The 17,733-nt window shown below is 31.6% G+C and overlaps 6 non-coding genes across 6 annotated transcripts; all 6 read left to right on the top strand.

Moving 5' to 3' along the window:
• The first annotated feature begins 1,145 nt into the window (after window positions 1-1,145).
• On the top strand, window positions 1,146-1,217 carry TRNAP-UGG (transfer RNA proline (anticodon UGG)). Its single transcript has one exon. It is a non-coding gene; the product is annotated as a tRNA-Pro (tRNA).
• Window positions 1,218-5,608: 4,391 nt separating this feature from the next.
• Window positions 5,609-5,680, top strand: TRNAP-UGG (transfer RNA proline (anticodon UGG)). The gene has a single exon. It is a non-coding gene; the product is annotated as a tRNA-Pro (tRNA).
• A 3,922-nt stretch (window positions 5,681-9,602) lies between these two features.
• On the top strand, window positions 9,603-9,674 carry TRNAP-UGG (transfer RNA proline (anticodon UGG)). Its single transcript has one exon. It is a non-coding gene; the product is annotated as a tRNA-Pro (tRNA).
• A 1,697-nt stretch (window positions 9,675-11,371) lies between these two features.
• TRNAP-UGG (transfer RNA proline (anticodon UGG)) lies at window positions 11,372-11,443 on the top strand. Its single transcript has one exon. It is a non-coding gene; the product is annotated as a tRNA-Pro (tRNA).
• Window positions 11,444-15,372: 3,929 nt separating this feature from the next.
• On the top strand, window positions 15,373-15,444 carry TRNAP-UGG (transfer RNA proline (anticodon UGG)). The gene has a single exon. It is a non-coding gene; the product is annotated as a tRNA-Pro (tRNA).
• A 1,697-nt stretch (window positions 15,445-17,141) lies between these two features.
• Window positions 17,142-17,213, top strand: TRNAP-UGG (transfer RNA proline (anticodon UGG)). Its single transcript has one exon. It is a non-coding gene; the product is annotated as a tRNA-Pro (tRNA).
• Window positions 17,214-17,733: the final 520 nt, after the last annotated feature.

A 17,733-nucleotide genomic window follows, 5' to 3' on the forward strand; every position in this document is an offset into this window, starting at 1 on the left:
GTCCAAACTCTGGAGGCACTCACAAATCTTGTCCCTGCACTTTTCCTATATGCATATTTAGAAAACTATCTACTGGACCATAAGGAAATATTTTATTTATTCTACAAATTCATTTTTACATAAATGTATATGGTGTTTTTAAAAACAAAAAGCTATTTTCTTTAAATCAATTGAAAAATCAATAGAAAAATGTTCAGGTAGGTGGCTTGTTGGTCTAGGGTTAAGATTCTCGCTTAGGGTGTGAGAGGTCCCAGGTACAAATCAAGGACGAGCCCAAATTTTCAGATTCTTTGACATAGTTCCATTATCTTATTGAAGTCAATTTCCTGAGTAAAATCTTCAATTGAATATTATTTTTTAAAAACTCACAAAATAGATTGGATTTACTTATTTGCACAATTGAATTTTGTTTTTTGTGAAACTGCTAAAATTATTTGTAATTACTTACCTACACATAGCATTTGACTTGTCTTGGGTTTTATCCATCAGAAAAACTCTGCTGGGCATCATAAAACTTTGCACAGCAATTTCCAAGCAAGTATACTTAGAAAAATATTGACTATTAGGAAACATTTTATTTATGCTAATATTTCCACCTTGTATACATAAGTGACTGCTTTAAAATAATACAATTTTCACATAAAAACAGTTAAGAAATCAAATAAAACATGCTTACTTGATGACTCTATCATTCTCACTTTGGGTGCGAGAGGTCAAGGGTTCAAATCCCGGAAGATCCCAAATTTTTAGATTCTTTGACATGGTTCCATTATCTTATTGAAGTCAATTTCCAGAGTGAATTTCAACTGAATATTGTTTTTTCAAAACTCTCAAAATAGATTGTATTTACTTATTTGCACAATTGAATTTTGTTTTTTGTCAAACTGCTATAATTATTTGTAAGTACTTATTTGAACATAGCATGTGACATGTCTTGGGTTTTATCCATCAGAAAAACTCTGCTGGGCATCATAAAACTTTGCACAGCAATTTCCAAGCAAGTATACTTAGAAAAATATTGACTATTAGGAAATATTTTATTTATGCTAATTTTTCCTCCTTGTATACATTAGTGACTGCTTTAAAAGAACACCATTTTCACATAAAATAGTTAAGAAATCAAATAAAACAGACTTGTTTCAGTTGGCTCGTTAGTCTAGGGGTATGATTCTCGCTTTGGGTTCGAGAGGTCCCGGGTTCAAATCCCGGACGAGCCCTCTATTTCTTTTTTACGGTGCTTCTCATGGTTTATATATATCTGATTTTCTCAATTGGCTAAGTTAATAGCATCAACTGAGTTTTGTTTTTGCTATACTCCCAATAGAATTTGTACATACTTATGAATCTTGCCTTCATAATTTTTCAATTGCCTTTCTTCTATTTATGCATGATTTAAACATAGCTTTTGACAAGTCTTGGGTTTTATCGATCAGACAAGTCCAAACTCTGTAGCCATTTTTAAATCTTGTCACTGCACTTTCCAAATAAGCACACAAAGAAAACTATCAATAGAATCTTACGGAAACATTTTAGTTGTTCTAAAAATAAGAGCATACTTATTCAAATTTCAACTGTATTGTGGTATATTAGGAAAACTGCAGGTTCCCTACTGTCTATATAGCTTTGAATGTTTTAAAAGAATAGTCTCATTTTAAAACACAAAAAGTTCAAAAATGAAATTGCAAGGTTTTCTTTTGCCTTTCTTTTGTTTCTGGAAGCATGATTTGTACATTGCATATGACAAGTCTTTAGCTTCGTCCATGAGAGAAGTCCAAACTCTGGAGGCACTCACAAATCTTGTCCCTGCACTTTTCCTATATGCATATTTAGAAAACTATCTACTGGACCATAAGGAAATATTTTATTTATTCTACAAATTCATTTTTACATAAATGTATATGGTGTTTTTAAAAACAAAAAGCTATTTTCTTTAAATCAATTGAAAAATCAATAGAAAAATGTTCAGGTAGGTGGCTTGTTGGTCTAGGGTTAAGATTCTCGCTTAGGGTGTGAGAGGTCCCAGGTACAAATCAAGGACGAGCCCAAATTTTCAGATTCTTTGACATAGTTCCATTATCTTATTGAAGTCAATTTCCTGAGTAAAATCTTCAATTGAATATTATTTTTTAAAAACTCACAAAATAGATTGGATTTACTTATTTGCACAATTGAATTTTGTTTTTTGTCAAACTGCTAAAATTATTTGTAATTACTTACCTGCACATAGCATGTGACATGTCTTGGGTTTTATCCATCAGAAAAACTCTGCTGGGCTTCATAAAACTTTGCACAGCAATTTCCAAGCAAGTATACTTAGAAAAATATTGACTATTAGGAAATATTTTATTTATGCTAATATTTCCACCTTGTATACATTAGTGACTGCTTTAAAATAATACAATTTTCACATAAAAACAGTTAAGAAATCAAATAAAACATGCTTACTTGATGATTCTATGACTCTGACTTTGAGTGCGAGAGGTCCCGGGTTCAAATCCTGGACGAGCCCAACTTTTCAGATTCTTTGACATGGTTCCATTATCTTATTGAAGTCAATTTCCTGAGTGAATTTCAACTGAATGTTGTTTTTTCAAAACTCTCAAAATAGATTGGATTTACTTATTTGCACAATTGAATTTTGTTTTTTGTCAAACTGCTAAAATTATTTGTAAGTACTTATCTGCACATAGCATGTGACATGTCTTGGGTTTTATCCATCAGAAAAACTCTGCTGGGCATCATAAAATTTTGCACAGCAATTTCCAAGCAAGTATAGTTAGAAAAATATTGACTATTATGAATTATTTTATTTATTCTAATATTTCCACCTTGTATACATTAGTGACAGCTTTAAAATAATACAATTTTCACATAAAAACAGTTAAGAAATCATATAAAACATGCTTACTTGATGATTCTATGACTCTCACTTTGGGTGCGAGAGGTCCCGGGTTCAAATCACGGACGAGCCCAAATTTTTAGATTCTTTGACATGGTTCCATTATCTTACTGAAGTCAATTTCCAGAGAGAATTTCAACTGAATATTGTTTTTTCAAAACTCTCAAAATAGATTGGATTACTTATTTGCACAATTGAATTTTGTTTTTTGTCAAACTGGTAAAATTATTTGTAAGTACTTATCTGCACATAGCATGTGACATGTCTTGGGTTTCATCCATCAGAAAAACTCTGCTGGGCATCATAAAACTTTGCACAGCAATTTCCAAGCAAGTATACTTAGAAAAATATTGACTATTAGGAAACATTTTATTTATGCTAATATTTCCTCCTTGTATACATTAGTGACTGCTTTAAAAGAATACCATTTTCACATAAAAACAGTTAAGAAATCAAATAAACTTCACTTATTTCAGTTGTTTCGTTGGTCTAGGGGTATGATTCTCGCTTTGAGTGTGAGAGATCCCTGGTTCAAATCTCGGATGAGCCCTCTATTTCTTTTGTACGGTGCATCTCATGGTTTATATATATCTGATTTTCTCAATTGGCTAAGTCAATAGCATCAACTGAGTTTTGTTTTTGCCATACTCCCAATAGAATTTGTACATACTTATGAATCTTGCCTTCATCATTTTTCAATTGCCTTTCTTCTATTTATGCATGATTTACACATAGCTTTTGACAAGTCTTGGGTTTTATCGATCAGACAAGTCCAAACTCTGTAGCCATTTTAAAATCTTGTCACTGCACTTTCCAAATAAGCACACAAAGAAAACTATCAATAGAATCTTACGGAAACATTTTAGTTGTTCTAAAAATAAGAGCATACTTATTCAAATTTCAACTGTATTGTGGAATATTAGGAAAACTGCAGGTTCCCTACTGTCTAGATAGCTTTGGATGTTTTAAAAGAATAGTCTCATTTTGAAACACAAAAAGTTCAAAAATGAAATTGCAAGGTTTTCTTTTGCCTTTCTTCTGTGTCTGGAAGCAGGATTTGTACATTGCATATGACAAGTCTTTAGCTTTGTCCATGAGAGAAGTCCAAACTCTGTAGGCACTCACAAATCTTGTCCCTGCACTTTTCCTATATGCATACTTAGAAAACTATCTACTGGACCATAAGGAAATATTTTATTTATTCTACAAATTCATTTTTACATAAATGTATATGGTGTTTTTAAAAACAAAAAGCTATTTTCATTAAATCAATTGAAAATCAATAGAAAAATGTTCAGGTAGGTGGCTTGTTGGTCTAGGGTTAAGATTCTCGCTTAGGGTGTGAGAGGTCCCAGGTTCAAATCATGGACGAGCCCAAATTTTCAGATTCTTTGACATAGTTCCATTATCTTATTGAAGACAATTTCCTGAGTAAAATCTTCAAAAGAATATTATTTTTTAAAAACTCACAAAATAGATTGGATTTACTTATTTGCACAATTGAATTTTGTTTTTTGTCAAACTGCTAATATTATTTGTAAGTACTTATCTGCACATAGCATGTGACATGTCTTGGGTTTTATCCATCAGAAAAACTCTGCTAGGCATCATAAAACTTTGCACAGCAATTTCCAAGCAAGTATACTTAGAAAAATATTGACTATTAGGAAATATTTTATTTATGCTAATATTTCCTCCTTGTATACATTAGTGACTGCTTTAAAAGAAAACCATTTTCACATAAAAACAGTTAAGAAAACAAATAAAACATGCTTACTTGATGACTCTATGATTCTCACTTTGAGTGCGAGAGGTCATGGGTTCAAATCCTGGATGAGCCCAACTTTTCAGATTCTTTGACATGGTTCTATTATCTTATTGAAGTCAATTTCCTGAGTGAATTTCAACTGAATGTTGTTTTTTCAAAACTCTCAATATAGATTGGATTTACTTATTTGCAGAATTGAATTTAGTTTTTTGTCAGACTGCTAAAATTATTTGTAAGTACTTATCTGATTAAAGCATGTGACATGTCTTGGATTTTATCCATCAGAAAAACTCTGCTGGGCATCATAAAACTTTGCACAGCAATTTCCAAGTAAGTATACTTAGAAAAATATTGACTATTAGGAAATATATTACTTATGCTAATATTTCTACCTTGTATACATTAGTGACTGCTTTAAAATAATACAATTTTCACATAAAAACAGTTAAGAAATCAAATAAAACATGCTTACTTGATGACTCTATCATTCTCACTTTGGGTGCGAGAGGTCAAGGGTTCAAATCCCGGACGATCCCAAATTTTTAGATTCTTTGACATGGTTCCATTATCTTATTGAAGTTAATTTCCAGAGTGAATTTCAACTGAATATTGTTTTTTCAAAACTCTCAAAATAGATTGGATTTACTTATTTGCACAATTGAATTTTGTTTTTTGTCAAACTGCTATAATTATTTGTAAGTACTTATCTGAACATAGCATGTGACATGTCTTGGGTTTTATCCATCAGAAAAACTCTGCTGGGCATCATAAAACTTTGCACAGCAATTTCCAAGCAAGTATACTTAGAAAAATATTGACTATTAGGAAATATTTTATTTATGCTAATTTTTCCTCCTTGTATACATTAGTGACTGCTTTAAAAGAACACCATTTTCACATAAAATAGTTAAGAAATCAAATAAAACAGACTTGTTTCAGTTGGCTCGTTAGTCTAGGGGTATGATTCTCGCTTTGGGTGCGAGAGGTCCCGGGTTCAAATCCCGGACGAGCCCTTTTTTACGGTGCTTCTCATGGTTTATATATATCTGATTTTCTCAATTGGCTAAGTTAATAGCATCAACTGAGTTTTGTTTTTGCCATACTCCCAATAGAATTTGTACATACTTATGAATCTTGCCTTCATCATTTTTCAATTGCCTTTCTTCTAGTTATGCATGATTTAAACATAGCTTTTGACAAGTCTTGGGTTTTATCGATCAGACAAGTCCAAACTCTGTAGCCATTTTTAAATCTTGTCACTGCACTTTCCAAATAAGCACACAAAGAAAACTATCAATAGAATGTTACGGAAACATTTTAGTTGTTCTAAAAATAAGAGCATACTTATTCAAATTTCAACTGTATTGTGGTATATTAGGAAAACTGCAGGTTCCCTACTGTCTAGATAGCTTTGAATGTTTTAAAAGAATAGTCTCATTTTAAAACACAAAAAGTTCAAAAATGAAATTGCAAGGTTTTCTTTTGCCTTTCTTTTGTTTCTGGAAGCATGATTTGTACATTGCATATGACAAGTCTTTAGCTTCGTCCATGAGAGAAGTCCAAACTCTGGAGGCACTCACAAATCTTGTCCCTGCACTTTTCCTATATGCATATTTAGAAAACTATCTACTGGACCATAAGGAAATATTTTATTTATTCTACAAATTCATTTTTACATAAATGTATATGGTGTTTTTAAAAACAAAAAGCTATTTTCTTTAAATCAATTGAAAAATCAATAGAAAAATGTTCAGGTAGGTGGCTTGTTGGTCTAGGGTTAAGATTGTCGCTTAGGGTGTGAGCGGTCCCAGGTACAAATCAAGGACGAGCCCAAATTTTCAGATTCTTTGACATAGTTCCATTATCTTATTGAAGTCAATTTCCTGAGTAAAATCTTCAATTGAATATTATTTTTTAAAAACTCACAAAATAGATTGGATTTACTTATTTGCACAATTGAATTTTGTTTTTTGTGAAACTGCTAAAATTATTTGTAATTACTTACCTGCACATAGCATGTGACATGTCTTGGGTTTTATCCATCAGAAAAACTCTGCTGGGCTTCATAAAACTTTGCACAGCAATTTCCAAGCAAGTATACTTAGAAAAATATTGACTATTAGGAAATATTTTATTTATGCTAATATTTCCACCTTGTATACATTAGTGACTGCTTTAAAATAATAAAATTTTCACATAAAAACAGTTAAGAAATCAAATAAAACATGCTTACTTGATGATTCTATGACTCTCACTTTGAGTGCGAGAGGTCCCGGGTTCAAATCCTGGACGAGCCCAACTTTTCAGATTCTTTGACATGGTTCCATTATCTTATTGAAGTCAATTTCCTGAGTGAATTTCAACTGAATGTTGTTTTTTCAAAACTCTCAAAATAGATTGGATTGACTTATTTGCACAATTGAATTTTGTTTTTTGTCAAACTGCTAAAATTATTTGTAAGTACTTATCTGCACATAGCATGTGACATGTCTTGGGTTTTATCCATCAGAAAAACTCTGCTGGGCATCATAAAATTTTGCACAGCAATTTCCAAGCAAGTATAGTTAGAAAAATATTGACTATTAGGAAATATTTTATTTATTCTAATATTTCCACCTTGTATACATTAGTGACAGCTTTAAAATAATACAATTTTCACCATAAAAACAGTTAAGAAATCATATAAAACATGCTTACTTGATGATTCTATGACTCTCACTTTGGGTGCGAGAGGTCCCGGGTTCAAATCCCGGACGAGCCCAAATTTTTAGATTCTTTGACATGGTTCCATTATCTTACTGAAGTCAATTTCCAGAGAGAATTTCAACTGAATATTGTTTTTTCAAAACTCTCAAAATAGATTGGATTACTTATTTGCACAATTGAATTTTGTTTTTTGTCAAACTGGTAAAATTATTTGTAAGTACTTATCTACACATAGCATGTGACATGTCTTGGGTTTCATCCATCAGAAAAACTCTGCTGGGCATCATAAAACTTTGCACAGCAATTTCCAAGCAAGTATACTTAGAAAAATATTGACTATTAGGAAACATTTTATTTATGCTAATATTTCCTCCTTGTATACATTAGTGACTGCTTTAAAAGAATACCATTTTCACATAAAAACAGTTAAGAAATCAAATAAACTACACTTATTTCAGTTGTTTCGTTGGTCTAGGGGTATGATTCTCGCTTTGAGTGTGAGAGATCCCTGGTTCAAATCCCGGACAAGCCCTCTATTTCTTTTGTACGGTGCATCTCATGGTTTATATATATCTGATTTTCTCAATTGGCTAAGTCAATAGCATCAACTGAGTTTTGTTTTTGCCATACTCCCAATAGAATTTGTACATACTTATGAATCTTGCCTTCATCATTTTTCAATTGCCTTTCTTCTATTTATGCATGATTTACACATAGCTTTTGACAAGTCTTGGGTTTTATCGATCAGACAAGTCCAAACTCTGTAGCCATTTTAAAATCTTGTCACTGCACTTTCCAAATAAGCACACAAAGAAAACTATCAATAGAATCTTACGGAAACATTTTAGTTGTTCTAAAAATAAGAGCATACTTATTCAAATTTCAACTGTATTGTGGAATATTAGGAAAACTGCAGGTTCCCTACTGTCTAGATAGCTTTGGATGTTTTAAAAGAATAGTCTCATTTTGAAACACAAAAAGTTCAAAAATGAAATTGCAAGGTTTTCTTTTGCCTTTCTTCTGTGTCTGGAAGCAGGATTTGTACATTGCATATGACAAGTCTTTAGCTTTGTCCATGAGAGAAGTCCAAACTCTGTAGGCACTCACAAATCTTGTCCCTGCACTTTTCCTATATGCATACTTAGAAAACTATCTACTGGACCATAAGGAAATATTTTATTTATTCTACAAATTCATTTTTACATAAATGTATATGGTGTTTTTAAAAACAAAAAGCTATTTTCATTAAATCAATTGAAAAATCAATAGAAAAATGTTCAGGTAGGTGGCTTGTTGGTCTAGGGTTAAGATTCTCACTTAGGGTGTGAGAGGTCCCAGGTTCAAATCATGGACGAGCCCAAATTTTCAGATTCTTTGACATAGTTCCATTATCTTATTGAAGACAATTTCCTGAGTAAAATCTTCAAAAGAATATTATTTTTTAAAAACTCACAAAATAGATTGGATTTACTTATTTGCACAATTGAATTTTGTTTTTTGTCAAACTGCTAAAATTATTTGTAATTACTTACCTACACATAGCATTTGACTTGTCTTGGGTTTTATCCATCAGAAAAACTCTGCTGGGCATCATAAAACTTTGCACAGCAATTTCCAAGCAAGTATACTTAGAAAAATATTGACTATTAGGAAACATTTTATTTATGCTAATATTTCCACCTTGTATACATAAGTGACTGCTTTAAAATAATACAATTTTCACATAAAAACAGTTAAGAAATCAAATAAAACATGCTTACTTGATGACTCTATCATTCTCACTTTGGGTGCGAGAGGTCAAGGGTTCAAATCCCGGAAGATCCCACATTTTTAGATTCTTTGACATGGTTCCATTATCTTATTGAAGTCAATTTCCAGAGTGAATTTCAACTGAATATTGTTTTTTCAAAACTCTCAAAATAGATTGTATTTACTTATTTGCACAATTGAATTTTGTTTTTTGTCAAACTGCTATAATTATTTGTAAGTACTTATTTGAACATAGCATGTGACATGTCTTGGGTTTTATCCATCAGAAAAACTCTGCTGGGCATCATAAAACTTTGCACAGCAATTTCCAAGCAAGTATACTTAGAAAAATATTGACTATTAGGAAATATTTTATTTATGCTAATTTTTCCTCCTTGTATACATTAGTGACTGCTTTAAAAGAACACCATTTTCACATAAAATAGTTAAGAAATCAAATAAAACAGACTTGTTTCAGTTGGCTCGTTAGTCTAGGGGTATGATTCTCGCTTTGGGTTCGAGAGGTCCCGGGTTCAAATCCCGGACGAGCCCTCTATTTCTTTTTTACGGTGCTTCTCATGGTTTATATATATCTGATTTTCTCAATTGGCTAAGTTAATAGCATCAACTGAGTTTTGTTTTTGCTATACTCCCAATAGAATTTGTACATACTTATGAATCTTGCCTTCATCATTTTTCAATTGCCTTTCTTCTATTTATGCATGATTTAAACATAGCTTTTGACAAGTCTTGGGTTTTATCGATCAGACAAGTCCAAACTCTGTAGCCATTTTTAAATCTTGTCACTGCACTTTCCAAATAAGCACACAAAGAAAACTATCAATAGAATCTTACGGAAACATTTTAGTTGTTCTAAAAATAAGAGCATACTTATTCAAATTTCAACTGTATTGTGGTATATTAGGAAAACTGCAGGTTCCCTACTGTCTATATAGCTTTGAATGTTTTAAAAGAATAGTCTCATTTTAAAACACAAAAAGTTCAAAAATGAAATTGCAAGGTTTTCTTTTGCCTTTCTTTTGTTTCTGGAAGCATGATTTGTACATTGCATATGACAAGTCTTTAGCTTCGTCCATGAGAGAAGTCCAAACTCTGGAGGCACTCACAAATCTTGTCCCTGCACTTTTCCTATATGCATATTTAGAAAACTATCTACTGGACCATAAGGAAATATTTTATTTATTCTACAAATTCATTTTTACATAAATGTATATGGTGTTTTTAAAAACAAAAAGCTATTTTCTTTAAATCAATTGAAAAATCAATAGAAAAATGTTCAGGTAGGTGGCTTGTTGGTCTAGGGTTAAGATTCTCGCTTAGGGTGTGAGAGGTCCCAGGTACAAATCAAGGACGAGCCCAAATTTTCAGATTCTTTGACATAGTTCCATTATCTTATTGAAGTCAATTTCCTGAGTAAAATCTTCAATTGAATATTATTTTTTAAAAACTCACAAAATAGATTGGATTTACTTATTTGCACAATTGAATTTTGTTTTTTGTGAAACTGCTAAAATTATTTGTAATTACTTACCTACACATAGCATTTGACTTGTCTTGGGTTTTATCCATCAGAAAAACTCTGCTGGGCATCATAAAACTTTGCACAGCAATTTCCAAGCAAGTATACTTAGAAAAATATTGACTATTAGGAAACATTTTATTTATGCTAATATTTCCACCTTGTATACATAAGTGACTGCTTTAAAATAATACAATTTTCACATAAAAACAGTTAAGAAATCAAATAAAACATGCTTACTTGATGACTCTATCATTCTCACTTTGGGTGCGAGAGGTCAAGGGTTCAAATCCCGGAAGATCCCAAATTTTTAGATTCTTTGACATGGTTCCATTATCTTATTGAAGTCAATTTCCAGAGTGAATTTCAACTGAATATTGTTTTTTCAAAACTCTCAAAATAGATTGTATTTACTTATTTGCACAATTGAATTTTGTTTTTTGTCAAACTGCTATAATTATTTGTAAGTACTTATTTGAACATAGCATGTGACATGTCTTGGGTTTTATCCATCAGAAAAACTCTGCTGGGCATCATAAAACTTTGCACAGCAATTTCCAAGCAAGTATACTTAGAAAAATATTGACTATTAGGAAATATTTTATTTATGCTAATTTTTCCTCCTTGTATACATTAGTGACTGCTTTAAAAGAACACCATTTTCACATAAAATAGTTAAGAAATCAAATAAAACAGACTTGTTTCAGTTGGCTCGTTAGTCTAGGGGTATGATTCTCGCTTTGGGTTCGAGAGGTCCCGGGTTCAAATCCCGGACGAGCCCTCTATTTCTTTTTTACGGTGCTTCTCATGGTTTATATATATCTGATTTTCTCAATTGGCTAAGTTAATAGCATCAACTGAGTTTTGTTTTTGCTATACTCCCAATAGAATTTGTACATACTTATGAATCTTGCCTTCATCATTTTTCAATTGCCTTTCTTCTATTTATGCATGATTTAAACATAGCTTTTGACAAGTCTTGGGTTTTATCGATCAGACAAGTCCAAACTCTGTAGCCATTTTTAAATCTTGTCACTGCACTTTCCAAATAAGCACACAAAGAAAACTATCAATAGAATCTTACGGAAACATTTTAGTTGTTCTAAAAATAAGAGCATACTTATTCAAATTTCAACTGTATTGTGGTATATTAGGAAAACTGCAGGTTCCCTACTGTCTATATAGCTTTGAATGTTTTAAAAGAATAGTCTCATTTTAAAACACAAAAAGTTCAAAAATGAAATTGCAAGGTTTTCTTTTGCCTTTCTTTTGTTTCTGGAAGCATGATTTGTACATTGCATATGACAAGTCTTTAGCTTCGTCCATGAGAGAAGTCCAAACTCTGGAGGCACTCACAAATCTTGTCCCTGCACTTTTCCTATATGCATATTTAGAAAACTATCTACTGGACCATAAGGAAATATTTTATTTATTCTACAAATTCATTTTTACATAAATGTATATGGTGTTTTTAAAAACAAAAAGCTATTTTCTTTAAATCAATTGAAAAATCAATAGAAAAATGTTCAGGTAGGTGGCTTGTTGGTCTAGGGTTAAGATTCTCGCTTAGGGTGTGAGAGGTTCCAGGTACAAATCAAGGACGAGCCCAAATTTTCAGATTCTTTGACATAGTTCCATTATCTTATTGAAGTCAATTTCCTGAGTAAAATCTTCAATTGAATATTATTTTTTAAAAACTCACAAAATAGATTGGATTTACTTATTTGCACAATTGAATTTTGTTTTTTGTGAAACTGCTAAAATTATTTGTAATTACTTACCTGCACATAGCATGTGACATGTCTTGGGTTTTATCCATCAGAAAAACTCTGCTGGGCTTCATAAAACTTTGCACAGCAATTTCCAAGCAAGTATACTTAGAAAAATATTGACTATTAGGAAATATTTTATTTATGCTAATATTTCCACCTTGTATACATTAGTGACTGCTTTAAAATAATACAATTTTCACATAAAAACAGTTAAGAAATCAAATAAAACATGCTTACTTGATGATTCTATGACTCTGACTTTGAGTGCGAGAGGTCCCGGGTTCAAATCCTGGACGAGCCCAACTTTTCAGATTCTTTGACATGGTTCCATTATCTTATTGAAGTCAATTTCCTGAGTGAATTTCAACTGAATGTTGTTTTTTCAAAACTCTCAAAATAGATTGGATTTACTTATTTGCACAATTGAATTTTGTTTTTTGTCAAACTGCTAAAATTATTTGTAAGTACTTATCTGCACATAGCATGTGACATGTCTTGGGTTTTATCCATCAGAAAAACTCTGCTGGGCATCATAAAATTTTGCACAGCAATTTCCAAGCAAGTATAGTTAGAAAAATAATGACTATTATGAAATATTTTATTTATTCTAATATTTCCACCTTGTATACATTAGTGACAGCTTTAAAATAATACAATTTTCACATAAAAACAGTTAAGAAATCATATAAAACATGCTTACTTGATGATTCTATGACTCTCACTTTGGGTGCGAGAGGTCCCGGGTTCAAATCACGGACGAGCCCAAATTTTTAGATTCTTTGACATGGTTCCATTATCTTACTGAAGTCAATTTCCAGAGAGAATTTCAACTGAATATTGTTTTTTCAAAACTCTCAAAATAGATTGGATTACTTATTTGCACAATTGAATTTTGTTTTTTGTCAAACTGGTAAAATTATTTGTAAGTACTTATCTGCACATAGCATGTGACATGTCTTGGGTTTCATCCATCAGAAAAACTCTGCTGGGCATCATAAAACTTTGCACAGCAATTTCCAAGCAAGTATACTTAGAAAAATATTGACTATTAGGAAACATTTTATTTATGCTAATATTTCCTCCTTGTATACATTAGTGACTGCTTTAAAAGAATACCATTTTCACATAAAAACAGTTAAGAAATCAAATAAACTTCACTTATTTCAGTTGTTTCGTTGGTCTAGGGGTATGATTCTCGCTTTGAGTGTGAGAGATCCCTGGTTCAAATCTCGGATGAGCCCTCTATTTCTTTTGTACGGTGCATCTCATGGTTTATATATATCTGATTTTCTCAATTGGCTAAGTCAATAGCATCAACTGAGTTTTGTTTTTGCCATACTCCCAATAGAATTTGTACATACTTATGAATCTTGCCTTCATCATTTTTCAATTGCCTTTCTTCTATTTATGCATGATTTACACATAGCTTTTGACAAGTCTTGGGTTTTATCGATCAGACAAGTCCAAACTCTGTAGCCATTTTAAAATCTTGTCACTGCACTTTCCAAATAAGCACACAAAGAAAACTATCAATAGAATCTTACGGAAACATTTTAGTTGTTCTAAAAATAAGAGCATACTTATTCAAATTTCAACTGTATTGTGGAATATTAGGAAAACTGCAGGTTCCCTACTGTCTAGATAGCTTTGGATGTTTTAAAAGAATAGTCTCATTTTGAAACACAAAAAGTTCAAAAATGAAATTGCAAGGTTTTCTTTTGCCTTTCTTCTGTGTCTGGAAGCAGGATTTGTACATTGCATATGACAAGTCTTTAGCTTTGTCCATGAGAGAAGTCCAAACTCTGTAGGCACTCACAAATCTTGTCCCTGCACTTTTCCTATATGCATACTTAGAAAACTATCTACTGGACCATAAGGAAATATTTTATTTATTCTACAAATTCATTTTTACATAAATGTATATGGTGTTTTTAAAAACAAAAAGCTATTTTCATTAAATCAATTGAAAAATCAATAGAAAAATGTTCAGGTAGGTGGCTTGTTGGTCTAGGGTTAAGATTCTCACTTAGGGTGTGAGAGGTCCCAGGTTCAAATCATGGACGAGCCCAAATTTTCAGATTCTTTGACATAGTTCCATTATCTTATTGAAGACAATTTCCTGAGTAAAATCTTCAAAAGAATATTATTTTTTAAAAACTCACAAAATAGATTGGATTTACTTATTTGCACAATTGAATTTTGTTTTTTGTCAAACTGCTAAAATTATTTGTAATTACTTACCTACACATAGCATTTGACTTGTCTTGGGTTTTATCCATCAGAAAAACTCTGCTGGGCATCATAAAACTTTGCACAGCAATTTCCAAGCAAGTATACTTAGAAAAATATTGACTATTAGGAAACATTTTATTTATGCTAATATTTCCACCTTGTATACATAAGTGACTGCTTTAAAATAATACAATTTTCACATAAAAACAGTTAAGAAATCAAATAAAACATGCTTACTTGATGACTCTATCATTCTCACTTTGGGTGCGAGAGGTCAAGGGTTCAAATCCCGGAAGATCCCACATTTTTAGATTCTTTGACATGGTTCCATTATCTTATTGAAGTCAATTTCCAGAGTGAATTTCAACTGAATATTGTTTTTTCAAAACTCTCAAAATAGATTGTATTTACTTATTTGCACAATTGAATTTTGTTTTTTGTCAAACTGCTATAATTATTTGTAAGTACTTATTTGAACATAGCATGTGACATGTCTTGGGTTTTATCCATCAGAAAAACTCTGCTGGGCATCATAAAACTTTGCACAGCAATTTCCAAGCAAGTATACTTAGAAAAATATTGACTATTAGGAAATATTTTATTTATGCTAATTTTTCCTCCTTGTATACATTAGTGACTGCTTTAAAAGAACACCATTTTCACATAAAATAGTTAAGAAATCAAATAAAACAGACTTGTTTCAGTTGGCTCGTTAGTCTAGGGGTATGATTCTCGCTTTGGGTTCGAGAGGTCCCGGGTTCAAATCCCGGACGAGCCCTCTATTTCTTTTTTACGGTGCTTCTCATGGTTTATATATATCTGATTTTCTCAATTGGCTAAGTTAATAGCATCAACTGAGTTTTGTTTTTGCTATACTCCCAATAGAATTTGTACATACTTATGAATCTTGCCTTCATCATTTTTCAATTGCCTTTCTTCTATTTATGCATGATTTAAACATAGCTTTTGACAAGTCTTGGGTTTTATCGATCAGACAAGTCCAAACTCTGTAGCCATTTTTAAATCTTGTCACTGCACTTTCCAAATAAGCACACAAAGAAAACTATCAATAGAATCTTACGGAAACATTTTAGTTGTTCTAAAAATAAGAGCATACTTATTCAAATTTCAACTGTATTGTGGTATATTAGGAAAACTGCAGGTTCCCTACTGTCTATATAGCTTTGAATGTTTTAAAAGAATAGTCTCATTTTAAAACACAAAAAGTTCAAAAATGAAATTGCAAGGTTTTCTTTTGCCTTTCTTTTGTTTCTGGAAGCATGATTTGTACATTGCATATGACAAGTCTTTAGCTTCGTCCATGAGAGAAGTCCAAACTCTGGAGGCACTCACAAATCTTGTCCCTGCACTTTTCCTATATGCATATTTAGAAAACTATCTACTGGACCATAAGGAAATATTTTATTTATTCTACAAATTCATTTTTACATAAATGTATATGGTGTTTTTAAAAACAAAAAGCTATTTTCTTTAAATCAATTGAAAAATCAATAGAAAAATGTTCAGGTAGGTGGCTTGTTGGTCTAGGGTTAAGATTCTCGCTTAGGGTGTGAGAGGTCCCAGGTACAAATCAAGGACGAGCCCAAATTTTCAGATTCTTTGACATAGTTCCATTATCTTATTGAAGTCAATTTCCTGAGTAAAATCTTCAATTGAATATTATTTTTTAAAAACTCACAAAATAGATTGGATTTACTTATTTGCACAATTGAATTTTGTTTTTTGTGACACTGCTAAAATTATTTGTAATTACTTACCTACACATAGCATTTGACTTGTCTTGGGTTTTATCCATCAGAAAAACTCTGCTGGGCATCATAAAACTTTGCACAGCAATTTCCAAGCAAGTATACTTAGAAAAATATTGACTATTAGGAAACATTTTATTTATGCTAATATTTCCACCTTGTATACATAAGTGACTGCTTTAAAATAATACAATTTTCACATAAAAACAGTTAAGAAATCAAATAAAACATGCTTACTTGATGACTCTATCATTCTCACTTTGGGTGCGAGAGGTCAAGGGTTCAAATCCCGGAAGATCCCAAATTTTTAGATTCTTTGACATGGTTCCATTATCTTATTGAAGTCAATTTCCAGAGTGAATTTCAACTGAATATTGTTTTTTCAAAACTCTCAAAATAGATTGTATTTACTTATTTGCACAATTGAATTTTGTTTTTTGTCAAACTGCTATAATTATTTGTAAGTACTTATTTGAACATAGCATGTGACATGTCTTGGGTTTTATCCATCAGAAAAACTCTGCTGGGCATCATAAAACTTTGCACAGCAATTTCCAAGCAAGTATACTTAGAAAAATATTGACTATTAGGAAATATTTTATTTATGCTAATTTTTCCTCCTTGTATACATTAGTGACTGCTTTAAAAGAACACCATTTTCACATAAAATAGTTAAGAAATCAAATAAAACAGACTTGTTTCAGTTGGCTCGTTAGTCTAGGGGTATGATTCTCGCTTTGGGTTCGAGAGGTCCCGGGTTCAAATCCCGGACGAGCCCTCTATTTCTTTTTTACGGTGCTTCTCATGGTTTATATATATCTGATTTTCTCAATTGGCTAAGTTAATAGCATCAACTGAGTTTTGTTTTTGCTATACTCCCAATAGAATTTGTACATACTTATGAATCTTGCCTTCATCATTTTTCAATTGCCTTTCTTCTATTTATGCATGATTTAAACATAGCTTTTGACAAGTCTTGGGTTTTATCGATCAGACAAGTCCAAACTCTGTAGCCATTTTTAAATCTTGTCACTGCACTTTCCAAATAAGCACACAAAGAAAACTATCAATAGAATCTTACGGAAACATTTTAGTTGTTCTAAAAATAAGAGCATACTTATTCAAATTTCAACTGTATTGTGGTATATTAGGAAAACTGCAGGTTCCCTACTGTCTATATAGCTTTGAATGTTTTAAAAGAATAGTCTCATTTTAAAACACAAAAAGTTCAAAAATGAAATTGCAAGGTTTTCTTTTGCCTTTCTTTTGTTTCTGGAAGCATGATTTGTACATTGCAT

Source organism: Taudactylus pleione, unplaced genomic scaffold (assembly GCF_031769625.1).
Source record: "Taudactylus pleione unplaced genomic scaffold, aTauple2 ptg000317l, whole genome shotgun sequence".
In the NCBI taxonomy this organism is placed as follows: Eukaryota; Metazoa; Chordata; class Amphibia; order Anura; family Myobatrachidae; genus Taudactylus; species Taudactylus pleione.